Source organism: Ahaetulla prasina, chromosome 4 (genome assembly GCF_028640845.1).
Source record: "Ahaetulla prasina isolate Xishuangbanna chromosome 4, ASM2864084v1, whole genome shotgun sequence".
Classification (NCBI taxonomy): Eukaryota; Metazoa; Chordata; class Lepidosauria; order Squamata; family Colubridae; genus Ahaetulla; species Ahaetulla prasina.
This window is the reverse complement of record NC_080542.1, coordinates 18,197,496-18,211,488: the sequence shown is the minus strand read 5'-3', so window position 1 is coordinate 18,211,488 and position 13,993 is coordinate 18,197,496. Positions and strand designations below refer to the sequence as shown.

The 13,993-nt window shown below is 40.0% G+C and overlaps 1 pseudogene; it reads right to left on the bottom strand.

Annotated features, from left to right (window-relative positions):
* The window catches only part of LOC131197299 (vomeronasal type-2 receptor 116-like), a 52,058-nt pseudogene extending 41,615 nt beyond the window's left edge, over nt 1-10,443 (bottom strand).
* Between the last annotated feature and the right edge of the window lie 3,550 nt (nt 10,444-13,993).

Below are 13,993 nucleotides of genomic sequence, written 5' to 3'. Positions count from 1 at the left end.
AGTTGCCTCTTGAAAAAGCATCTTTGGGGCTTAAAGTAAATCACCATGGTCAGAAAGCAAATCAGGTGGTTATTAAGTGAACCACATGGTCATTAAGAAAATCTATTCTTCCAAATAAGTGGAAACCTATTTGCTGGAAACCAGCAAGACCAGAAACTGGCAAAAAATATCACAAATCATAGTCACATGACTGTGGAACACTGCAACTGGTTGTAAATGCAAGCTGGTTGCCAAATACCCAAAATTACATGACCGGGATGGGTGGCAGTCGTAACTTCCAAGGATGGATCATAAACATTTTTTTAAAATGTTATATCTTCTAACTGCCATCAAATAACCAGTTGAGGACTATCTTTATGGAATAAGCCTTACCCCCAAAAAATAATGTACTATCAAGGAAAAACAAATTTCCTCTGAGCAGTTACTTCTGTATAGATTTGCTTATTTCAATGTATCAGAGACCCACGCTCCAATGGTTGCCTACTTGGGAGGAGCTGTTTATAAATGGCATTCAATTCTGCAGACTTACCTGTACAAGGTGAGGCTGCCTGGTGACAAGATAAGCAGCACTGTCCACACTAAGTAATAATTGTAGGGACATTTGAGAAATTGTGCCGGGGTGGGCTTCAAAATTTTTAGCAATGGGTAGTCTGCTTGGTTGCTAAGTGGGCGTGGCCATGGTGGCGTGACCTAGTCAGCCGGAGGGAGGGGGTTTGCCATCCCTGGGATCTGGATGCTCTCTGGAAGCCAGAAATCAGCCCTTTTCTGGCCTTCCAGAACTTCCTGGAGGCCCATTTTTCATCCTCCCCAGGCTCTGGAAGCTTTCCTCAAGCCTCGGGCGGGTAAAAACGGCCTCCTCCAGGCTCCGGAGGCCCTTCAGAAGCCAGAAATTCCAGAGCCTCCGGCAGGCCTGTTTTTCATCCTCCCCAAGCCTCCATGCAGGCCCTGCACTTACCTGGCATCCAAAACTGGTCATGTGGAGACTCCTGGGGTGGGGGGGTGGGAACGGCCAGCCAGCAGTGAGATTTGGGGGTTCACCCGAACCTGGAGCAGCGCACTACTGCATTGTGCCTACCTTGTTTCACCAATCTTGAATGAAGCCGTAGGAAGATTTCACCAGGGAATTAACCCAATTCATCTCATTGTTTTACGTGATATGAGAGCAAAGATGCTCAACCATCCTTAATTTTTATTTTTTCCCACTAATTTTTGCAAGACCATTCAAGGCTGGGAACCTTTTCTCCCAACTTTAAATCTGGAAGATGAATTATTTTCCCACTATTTGTCCTTCCAGAACTAAAATCTTTTGCTGTGAATGTCCCATAAAGATTCCATAAATGAAGGAATAACGATTCCTTCATTTCAGGTTACATACCTGTACGTATAAACAGATTTTTATCAGGAGGACAAAGGTAAGAAAAGCAGAATGTTTCCTCATTCTTGCTTAATGAGATTTTACTACTTTTTTTTATTATTCTGAAGAGAAATACAAGATTCTTAGCTGCCTGGCTTGAAAAGTTGTTGGCTATAAATGTATGGACAAAGTTAGCATGAAGAAATAAATAGGCCTATCATCCCAAGTTCAACACCCAATGAAAAAGAAATGTTCCAAACTATTTATTTCAAATCTAACTGATATTCTACTCAAATTTGACAGATAGTCGTTGACTTACAACCATTCCTTGTAAATGTGACTTATGACCATTTTTCATATTTACAACCATTGCAGCATCCTTATAGTCATGTGACCAGGACACTTGGCAGCAGGCATGTATTTATGACAATTGCGGTGTCCCATATGGCCCCTTTTGCAAACTTTTGAAGTCAATGAGTAAAGTCAAGTCAATGAGGAAGCCAGAGTCACTTAACAACTGTGCTACTAACTTACCAACTGTGGTGATTCATTTAACAATTGTGGCAAGGAAGGTCGTAAAGTGGAGCAAAGCTCACTTTCTTAGCAATAGAAACGCTGGGCTCAATTCTGTCGTAAATTGAGGAGTGTCCTGGATTTCAATCAGTAAATTTGGACTTCTATAAGGTTAAGCAAGGTTACACCTGGTATAATGTTTGAGTGTTGATTCTGACTGCATTTACATCCAATTGTTCTGCATCCAAGTTTTTACGCTTGGGATTGTGCAAACCTGATACATATTAATCTATCTATGCCTTCTTCCACTTCCACCCTCTTGTTTTACTGTTTGTTTCTGTGCCAAGCTTTAGCCGATGAAGAATTTATTTCTGACATAGAAAGATACTTGACTGTAGGGGTGAAATGCTCCTGGTTTGGACCAGATCACCTGATCCGGTAGCAATGGCGGTGAGTGGTTCGGAGAACCGGTAGCAAAAATCCCTGCATCCTCCCTGCACCCCAACAGAGCCATGCGATCATCAGAGGTTGTTTTTTTTTTTACTTTTAAAAGCATTTTTTTCTTCGGCTGAAAAAATGCTTTTAAAAGTAAAAAAAGCCTCGGATGATCACGCGGCTCTTCTAGGATCATCAGAACCCTTTAAAAGCATTTTTTTCTACAACCTCTTCGGAGGTTAAAAAAGCTTTTAAAAGGCTCCTCTGGCGATCCCAGCTGAATTGCCTGATTGCCAGAATCTTTTAAAAGTATTTTTTTACAACCTCTTTGGCTGAAGAGGTTGTAGAAAAAATGCTTTTAAAAGTTTTTTTTTAAAAAAGTTGGCTACGCCCACCCAGTCACATTACCCCCCCCCCCCAAGCCAGGCCCACAGAACAGGTAGCAACAAATTTTATATTTCACCCCTGCTTGACTGTTTTTTTTTAAAAAAGCAATGTAGTAATAAAGTTACATTGTTTATTCCAAAGAGTAGGCAGGAATAAGACAAAGAAATGGGAAAAGCCAGGAGGGGAAAATGTACATTTTCATGTACATTTCAACAGGATTAAAAGTGATGAACATTTTTATATATAATTTTTATTAAATATTTTAAAATGCATAAACCATGCAAATTTTGAAACAGAAAATTAAGGAAAGTAGTAAGGGAAAAAATGCAAAGAAAGACACAGAAGTGGGAAAAAATATTTCATATTTATTATGGGTAGTAACTATGTTTAATAAAGAGGAGAGAGGGAGCAGGAGAGGTAGAGGGAGAGAGGGATATTTAGCTTCTGGTTTCTTTAACAGCAGTTATATCTACTTCCCCACCCCCGTCCCTCTCTCCCTCCCTCCCTCCTACTCTCTCTTAAAATTAGCTTCTTTCCATAGTCTACTCTTTCTACTCATCAAATCCATTCATCACAAGTTTATTTTTTTCCATCTTTCAACAAAAAGTCCCTATAGGATTTCCAGTGACTAATAAATGTGATTATTGCCCTTTCTCTAATCGAGCGAGTCAATTTTACCATCTCTGCTAATTTTCCACCTCCACCAACCACTTCTCCATTGTGGGTATTTCAGAGTCTTTCCATTTTTGTCCATATTATAACCTCACAGCAGTTATCATATATAAAAATAATCTCCCAGAACTCTTTTCTGTCTATCCATTAGTCCCAACAAGAAAAGGTCCGGTTTCAATTGAATGTCAACCTTTAAAATTCTTGGTACCACCTGTATACATTTAAAACTCAAAGTTCTCTGGGTTCTTTTGCATCAGATAGGGCCCAATGACCCTTCATTTATTCCATATTTTCAGCATCGGTTTGAAGTACTTTCATACATTCTATATAATTTTTCTGGAGCTATACGGCAACGGCATACCATTTTATAAAAGTTCTTTTTAAAATTATAACGTAATGTTGATTTCAGCTCTTTTGGTCACATATTTTACCATCGTTCCATCAGCATATTATGTCCAAATTTCTTAGCCTATTTTTATATTAAGTCTTTCACTTGTTCTCCCATTTCAGGTTTCAAAAAAAGTTTTAGAAATTTTAGAAATTGTCATTTACATTTTAGGAATCGTCATTTGTACATGTATAAAATTTGCAGTTTTCAAAATCTGTATTGTGCTGTTCTATTTCCAAATACCTTATTTATAGATTTCAAATCTTTCTCTTGACTGCACATATGAAATACCTTGAAAATTGAGAGGGGGGAACAAAAGGGGATGTTATAAGTGTCCTCTCCTATGGAGAACTAGAAGGATCTTTTCTGTGGTGGCTCCCTCTTTTGGGAACATCATGACTGTGGAAATTTGGCCCTTTGACACTCTTTTGCAAGGCTCACTGGTTTTGCCAACAAGTCTGGAGAACCCAGAAAGAGATGGAGCCCATGAAGTGGCTAGTTTGATTTATCGTTGTTATGAGGACAAGTGAGTGATCATTGTTTTTATGGTTTGTATATTGGCTTATTTTTGTAATCCACCCAGGGTCACTGAGAGTAAGTGGACGGCCATACAAATATAAACAAACGAACAAATGAATAGGTAGTGAATTGACCTTTTGATTTCATCTTATATTCTCCATCCTCTTGTTCTCACAATTTTCAATAGGTTAACTGCCGATTCTTTTCTATAAAATGCTTCTTGTGCTGAGACCCATAAAGATATTTCTAAACACAATCTGGATTTATATCTACTCTATATGTCTTCAATATAGCACTTCTAATATAATGACATGTGGACTTCCAACTCCCAGAATTTCAGAATAGAATAAAATAGAATAGAATTTTTATTGGCCAAGTGTGATTGGACACACAAGGAATTTGTCTTGGTGCACATGCTCTCAGTGTCCATAAAAGAAAAGATACCTTCATCAAGGTACAACACTTACAAGACTTAATGATGGTCATAGGGTACAAATTTAACACTTAATGATACAACACTTAACAATAATCGTAGGGTACAAATAAGCAATCAGGAAGCAATCAATATCAATATAAATCAATATCAATATCAATATAAATTTTCCAGTAAATATATCATGGTTGGGGAATTCTGGGAGTTGACGTCCAACATATCTTAAAAGTGATGTAGGTTGAGAAACACTACCTTATTAAAATTAATTATACTTAATAATTCAATAACTTATCTTCACATAAAAGTAAAGGAAGCTAAATTAAAGGCTTTGGGAAAGCTTATTAAGTCATTGAACTTTGAGTTGCGCTCCTTTGCCTGAAAGGTAATAACCTATAATCCTATGATTTATAAAGCGCTGTACATGCCAATGTTGTCATTAAAATCTCAGAGGCAAAATGAGGATACTGAGTCACCAAGAATTCACCCCTATCACAAATTAGGGTCTGTCTAAATCAGGGGTGTCAAACTCGATTTCATTGAGTGCTACATCGGGATTGTGTTTGACGTCGGGGACTGGGGTAGACGTGGACAGGATGGGCATGTCACTTGTGTCAGGGGACATCACTTGTGTTAGAGGAGCCTGTGGTGGCCCGAGTGCTCTGCCAGTGAAAATGGGCTCCTAAACTCCATTTTTGGCTGAAACAGCCTTCTGCCAGCGAAAACAGAGCTCAGGGTGGGGGTGGGGGCTGCATGGCCCTTGTGAGCTGTTTTTGGCTAGGACAACCTCCTGCAACCCTCTGCCAGCCAAAATGGAGTGCACAGCACTCCCAAGCTCTGTTTTTGCTGGCAGAGGCACTGCGAGCCAGTCCCTCGCTGCTTCCAGAGAGCACGTGGGCCAGATCTAAGCACCCCGTGGGCCAGATCCGGTCCCTGGGCCTTGAGTTTGACACTCCTATGACACTATTATGTTAGTTCCAACCTAATTGGAAATCATGACACTTCCAAATGTCTCACCTCTGGCCATGTTGATGTGGAACCACTTGATCTGGGCTGGGATGAGGCCACAAAGAAGAGTGAGGAGCAGCACCCCTGCCAGGCAGCCAATTTTCACAGCCAACAACTGATCCATCTTTGCAACCGTAAGGAAGAGGGCTGAAGAAGAGTTGAAGAACAAAATAAGGACCACCTCCTGTTGCTTTTGGTTCTTCTCAGGAGAACCTGCTCCTAAAGCTTCTCCGACCAGTTAATTAGTCTTGAGCGAAGAAATCCAATGAGTCCTTCTCACTCTGCAGACCTTCTTCTTTTAGTGAACCAAAGATCAAGGAAAGAAATCCAGTCTTGCGCACTCGTGAAACCACCTCTACCCCACGGCAAACTTGAAAGCTCCAAAGTGTATTGGTTTCTGCTTTACCTTCAGTCTCTTTTTAGCTCCATTTCACAATGACTTCCATTCTCCTAATTTCTTCCTATTCTCCCACTGTCCTAGTTTCCTTGAAGCCTTGCTGCTTCTATTCCATCTTTCCTCCTTTTTTCTGTCTTCTTCTCACCAGGTTCTTCTCCCCTCTGCTTGCTTCCATTCCATCTTCCTTCAGTTCTTAACACTTCTCTGGATGTCTGTGAATAATCACCGATACTCTACAAGGGAACCTCCCACCAATTTGGGTGTCCCAGCCCATTCCAATTGCTCTATTAGACTTTAAAACAACACGCTTCACTTATAGGAAACAGCCTGTCAGGGAAACTCTCATCATAAACTTAAGGTCACTGGGCCACAGTAGCAGTAGACAAGGGCTCCACCTCCAAATTTCCAATAAAATGAGTAATTAAAATTGGAGTTTGTTGACTTAACAAAAAAATTTTTTTTGAACTGATCTCCAACTAGACCAGAATCCATAAATGCATGAATTATGTTATTTACTATGCAATGTGCCCAATTTTATAGTTCTAACAAAAGATCATAAATTTAAGGCAGTCTGCATTCCTAGAAAAATTGGACAGAAACCACAAAAACTATATCAAGTACAGGTCCCAATAGTTCTTCAGGTAATGTCACAGATTCAGGATGCTAACCTATGATTGGTTAACTACGTTATGTGAACTTAATATAGTTTGCAAAATACAAAAAGTTTGAACCCTACAAAGCATTCAGCAAAATAGCACAGAGCAACCCATGGTTTAGCTTGGCATGTATCCAGCACATGCACTTATATTGCTAACTAGAATTCTTTGTGGACTTATTCAACCTAAGGCTAAAACCATGACAGGAAGGATAAGATCTGGGTGGCTGGGACCAGCCTTAATATTTTTGCAGAAGGCAGCAAATGGCAATTAGTTATGCTAACTGCTCCAGGTATGGACTCTTCTACACATGAGGCAGGTGGAGGAAAGGGCTAAAAAAAATTGCATGAACCCTGATGGTTATACTTTTGCAAAATAGATTTTTTTTCCAAATTAGCAATTGTATTGCCAAAGAAGCTTTTAAAGATTTATTCAAGTTTGCTATCTATTCAATGAAGTAATTCACACCAACTCCTACAAAGAGGTAAGGGATAACAACACTCTTTGCCTTTGATCACTGGCCGTGTGGTTTCAGGATGATGGGACTTGGAATACAACAGTTTCTGCCAGGCCCTGTGTATCCCTCTTCTAAATACACAGGTATGTGAATGAGTAGGTTGCTCCTCTCCTCTGGAAAGATTCCCTAAGCAAGATTGGCGAAACATCCATGCATGCAACTTAATAATTAAGAATGTTTGCTGAAGTTGAACAATTGCATTCTGCCAGTGAAGATCCATTGCGGCACCAATAGCCGGTTGAAAATAAATAAATAAATTGGAAGTCCCAAACCCGGATCAATAATAATCCACCCTCTAGTGCAAATGTATACAAGCAATAGCCACCTTTAATGATCCATAAAGAGAGGTTAAAAATATTCAGAAGAATCTAAACAATCACGTGGTGATGGACAGATACCAGCTACAAATTCTGCCAGCGAACCAGGTTGACCTGCATTAGAAGCTCAATGCTAAATCGATCGATTCATTTTTTCCCCTTACTGAATCTGACCATGCAACTGAGCAGCTGGTGATTTAGGGCTCAAAACTGGTTCATTGAGCTGGTTAGCCACTTTGTTTTTTACAACTAACCTCTTGATTCTATGGATAGCAAGCAGGGCTTGATTATTACGTTAATGCAGAACTACTTCAAGATTACAGCTTCCAGCCTGACTCCTCCCTTTTAATTCGAGGAAAAACCAAACTGCTCCATCAGCATAAAAAAATCCAGCAGCATCAGGACTCATACCAAAGCTGTTAAGTTAATGAAAGCAGCAATCTCAATGCCCTCATTTGTTATAGTATAGCCTTACTGGACACACGTCACAATAAACATCAAAGGTTCAGCACCCATTTGACATAGTTTACTATTAGAGATTACTCCTACTTTGCTCCTAAGTTCTTCAGGTAGCAAGGGTGGCCTTTGGAACATAGTATTGGACACAGGTTTTTTTTTTAAAAAAGGAAAACTTTGAATTGTTTGCATTAAAAAAAAAGTCACAGTATTTTCCAAAGTTTCCAGAATCATTATTGCAATGGAAACACCTTCACTATTCATCCACAGAAAAACATAAATGTGTATTCCTGATAATTTGTTTAGTTTAAATAAAAAAACAGAACAAAATTCATTATGTATGGAATTGTGAGGCTTGTAGTCCAATGGAGTGCTACTTTCAACATAAACTACTGAAATGAACCCCTAAAAGAATCATTTTTCCCCAGTAAAAAGTTATTGATATCAAATAGATAGCAAGATTTTTTAAAAAATACTCAATTTTTTTTTGCCAAGGACATTTTATTAAACAAAATAAATAAATAAAACAGCAGGGATTACTATTTCAGCTACTTCTGCATTTCTGAGAGGGGGAAAAAATGACTTGTCCCATGTTTCTGTTATTTCCTTTGCTGGAACATCTTAAATCTTGAAATGAAACACCATTTTGTTCCGAGCTTGGGACAATGCTATTTAAGTGACATGGTTTCTTAATTTTTTGTGTAACAGCTGTTTAAAACTTTGACCATGGGAAGTCTAAAACACTTATCTTTAGCCAGATGTATTATAAAGAAACAAATAAATTATTTGAGTCATCATTGGAACCAAGTGCTTTTTTCCTTCTAAAAAATATTGGATGTTGTCTTATATAAAATTGCTTAAAGTGTCACTTGCATCAAACTTCCCTGGATTGATACTCTAAAGCAGGGGTATCAAACTCGTGGCGTCATGGTGGCCTCACGTGGCGTATCGGGACTTTTCCCCCAGTTGCTAAACTGGGCGGGGGCAGGGCCAGCACATGACACAATGCGGGCAAGTTTGACACCAACCTTGGCAACTTTAAGACTTGTGGACTTCAACTCCCAGAGTTCCTCAGCCAGCTTTAATTAATTTATTTAATTGTTTGATTAAGCCAGCTTAGTCCTCGTTTAACAACTGTTTCGTAGAGTGGCTAATTGCACTTACAATGATGATTTTTTAAAAAAGCAACTTTTTGACCAATCCTTGCATTTACAACCTTCAGAGATCTTTAAAGGAAAGGAAAGTAAGATAGTAAGCAGTTATGGTTTCACTTAGCTGCTTTGCTTAATGACCAAAACTTTGGTCCCCATTATGGTTGCTAAATGAGGACTACCTGTAGTTGGGGAAGAACAGTTTATGCTGGCGAGCAAAGGCTCTCCAGTTGAGGAGCTATTCTGTGGTGGCTCCCTCCGTTTGGAACATCATCCTGTGTTTGCCAACAAAGACTAAAGAATATCCTATCAATCGTTAGGAGCGAAGAGGACGGACATTTTCCCAGGTGGACAGCAGAAAACATCCATGTACAAGGCATAGTTTAGCAGTGTTTTCAACGTCAATAGATACATAGATTTCAACTCCCAGAAACCCAGCATGTGGGCTGGGGAATTCTGGGAGCTGAAGTCCACACATATCTTCAAGTTGCTGAGGTTGAGAAACACTCTAGCATCATTTTTCATTCATGCCATGTCAGTATTCTGATAGTGTAGAAAAGTGGCTTTTCTTTGTGTTGTTTCAATAACTTTGCTTTGGCTCAACCTAATTCTGTGTTAGGTTCACTGATTGGCCAATGGGAGCCTTCTATGTTGTCCTTTCCTCTTTTCTGCTTTTTCTCCCAAAAAGGGCATGGATGGATTGACTGTTTTGAGGTGTTGTGGGTGGGAGAAAAATAAAAATGTGACCCTTATGGAGATGTACCATATTTTTCGGAGTATAAGATGCTCCGGACTATAAGACGCACCTACCTTTCTTGGTGAGGAAAACAAGAAAAAGAAATCTGCCTCTGCCTCCCAGCAATTTTGCCTCCATTGCAGCAAACAGCCTGTTTTACTTTCAGTTTCATTTTCAGCATAGCTTGATTAGCACAATAAAAAAAAAACCCGCTCCCAGCAATTTACCTCCATTCAGCAAGCATCAGAGGTCCGCGCAGCAATAGGCAATGGCAATTCCTGCATCCTGCCACAGCTGAGAGTCAGGAACAATCAACTTGTGCTAATTAGGCTGTGCTGAAGCTGAAATGGGCCGTTTCTTCTTGCTGCTTGCTGCAAGGAGGTAAATTGCTGGGAGGCAGAGGCCAAAGGGTAGGGGCCAGTGGGTGGGAGGGGCTACATTCGGTGTATAGGATGCACCAAATTTTCACTCCCTTTTGGGGGGGAGGAAGATGCATTTTATACTCCGAAAAATAAGGTAATAGAAAATTAGCCAAGTTCTTCCACTTTCTTCCAGAAAAAGCATCAGCAGCAACGGGTGCTTTAAATTTCTCCCCATATAAATTTGGGCTTTAAAAAAAGTCTAATTCTAAATCAGGTTTTTTTTAAAAAAAAATTGCATTTATATCCCACCCTTCTCCGAAGACTCAGGGTGGCTTACACTATGTCAAGCAATAGTCTTCATCCATTTGTATATTATATACAAAGTCAACTTATTGCCCCCAACAATCTGGGTCCTCATTTTACTTACCTTATAAAGGATGGAAGGCTGAGTCAACCTTGGGCCTGGTGGGGCTTGAACCTGCAGTAATTGCAAGCAGCTGCTGTTAATAACAGACTGTCTTACCAGTCTGAGCCACAGAGGCCCCTACCCTAGGTTGTTTTTCATATCAAATCATAAGCTCATAACCTAAGTCAAAGCTGTTTCCCAAAGTATATGCAGCTCTTTTAGGACCCAGCTGAACTCCTTGCCTTCAGGGCCACAACATTGTCCTTTAACATAACTGTCCTCTGACCATAGAGATTTGAAAAGTCAGGTTTTAATTTATTTATTTTTTCACTATCCCCTCAGAGATATCTGCTCTAGCTTTGTCACACCCATTTTAAAACACACACTCGGCAAAGCAGTTAAATGGTGTGTACTTTACCTTTTGTCCGATCAACAACCACACAGCTCTAGTCCAGTGGCCAAGTTTCAGGCTAATGTATACACCGCAACATAAAAGCTGATAAGTTTCAGTATTTGTCAAAGTCAGCAACTGTATTAGCAGAACTTTAATGGTTAATTAACTGGGATCAAGATACTGCTGGATATGTGCACACTGGATGCTCTTTCTTTTCTGTTTGATGGTTGTTATAGACTATATTAATTGGTGAAAATCTCAGTATTGAATTGGGGGGGGAATTCCAATTATATAATCCCCCCCAAAGCCCTTCAACTGATATCAAATATCAGTAATTTGTGACCAAAAGGACACAAAAAAGAGGGTAATACTAGCTTCATTTAACTCACCTCAGTTAATTTTAAAATTAATTTAAATCCATTTTTAATCTTAACCCAGTTTCTCTTTTTTGATTCCATCAAATACTTGAAAAAAGGTCTCCAGATACATAGAACAGAATAAACAGAATAGAACAGATAACAGAGTTGGAAGGGACCTTCTAGGTCATTTAGTCCAACTCCCCGCCCAAGCAGGAGACCCTACATCATTTCCGACAGGCAGCAGTCCAGTCTCTTCTTGAAAGCTTTGAGTGATGGAAGCTCCTACAACTTCTGAAGGCAAACTGCTCCATTGGTTAATTGTTATCACTGTCAGAAAATTTCTCCTTATTTTTAAGTTGAATCTTATCTAGCCTTCAGGTGCTTTGGAAAATGGTTTGACCCCTTCCTCTCTGTGGCAGCCCCTCAAATATTGGAACAGTGCTATCATGTCTGCCCTGGTCCTTCTCTTCCCTAGACTAGCCATGCCCAGTTCCTGCAACCATTCTTCATAGCCTCCAGTTTCCTAATCATCTTGGTTGCTCTTCTCTGCATTCTTTCTAGAGTTTCAACATCTTTTTTATACACACGCAATAGCCAACTGGAATTTGAGTTGCCTAGGTTAAAACAAAACACTGGATAAGATAGATCACCAATGTAATCCAGTCAAGCCTCAAATGTTCCATGGGCTGATGTTTTTCAAACCTGGAAACGTCTAAGATGAGTGGACTTCAACTCCCAGAATTCTCCAGCCAGCAAGAGATCCTGAAGCCAGCAATTTTGAGAATTTAAATCCACACATTTTAAAAATTGCCAGGTTTATAAAATACTGGCCTAGATCAGGGCTGCCAAACTCACGGCCCACATCACGTGCTAGTCATGCCTACGCCTGGTTTAGCAAAGGGGAAAAAAAAGTTCCCGATACATCACATGAAGACGCCGTGACGACGTAAGTTTGACATCCTGACCTAGATGATTCATTGTCACCAAGGAAGACTATAATTAACTCTACTGATTTCAGCAGGCTTTTTTTAAAAAAAAACCCACTGCTATCACAACTGCCTGCATCATTGAGTAGAACCTGCACCCTCTTCTGATTAAAAAACTGGACCGCCAATTTCTCCTCATTGCCATGCAAATCAAAGTGGTAGAAATGGGGCAGACAGATTTGGACTTCAGGAAGAATGGATAGTAATGTCCCAAAGGTGCTTTTTCAAGAGCTCAGAGCTGAAAAAGCTTCTTGGATGAGAAGCAAAATGTCTTCAAAGAAAAAAACAAAACAAAAACCAGAAAGTCCAGTTGCCTTTTGAAAAAGCACCTTTGGGACAACCATGACCTGGATGACTGAGAATTTCCATAGATAGGAGATAGGAATGAGACTCAGGCAGGGAGTACTACAGATCTGGGTGATAAAGAGTTTTTTTCCCCCCCTCAACATGATTTGTGGGAAGGGAGGGAGAAAACACTGAGTAGAGCTTGTTGGTGGCCTAACCAAAAAATCTCCCCGGTTCAGTGACAAAAAGCCTGCTGAGATATGTGCGGCCTTTCATTCATTGCAGAACAGGAGGTAGGATTTCTGATCCACTCCAGAGGCAGTCCGGGTGTCCTTAGAAGAGATGCCAATGTCACCATCTCCACTAGAGACAGAAAGATTTAACTGGCTACGTGGAATAAGTGGCAGGGGGAGTAAAATATCTGTAACTTGCTTTGTTAATACCACTGCTGTTGCCCAAAATAGGCCTCTGGGTACTACTGTATTAAAGGAGAATATTTGTAGCTCATGGTTGAAATGAGGGGTCCTCAGTGCTCTCTGAGCTTGTTTGTTTTCTTGCACACATTTCATTACCCAACTAGGTAGCATCATCAGTGCTAGGAAGCAAGCTCATAGAGCACCAAGGACCCCACAGGCCTCTGGGTGCATGGCTGTATGCAGGGGAGTTTAAAAAACAATGAAACTATTAAGTGCCCAAATCTTCCTCCTTAAGCAACCAATCCCAAACCTACTAATACCAGGATCCCTCCTACGTTATTCGCTCTCCAATTTCAATCTACTTGGCATCTTTTTGAGAGCTGGGATTAAAGTGGTCGTAAGCACACACCCTTCTGCATCATCGTGTAAGCCAAAACTGTCTCCCACTCCCTTTTCACTCAGGATCTCCAAGCCATTTTATTTGAGCACACACTAAGCCTTTTCTTAAAAAAAAAAAAAAAAAAGGAAAGTATTTGTTCTCTTCCTTAGCCAAACACATAACACAATAGGAAGGCAGAACAAGGAAGAGAACAACCACAACCAACCCAATTTTTTGAAACTGCTCATCAACCAATCCAAATTACATAGGAGACATATTTGTGAGTTTCAGGGCACCCAAAGTGTCACTCAGAACAGAAAAATATTGTGCTGACCCATATAGGTTTGGCTTCTACTACTACTCTGGAAGGGAGTGTTACTGCATTTCTTGTGTAACACACTCCTACTGTATGTGAAAATGTTAATAAGCTAACTTTTATCACCTTCAGTTAATCTTCTTATAGATGATGT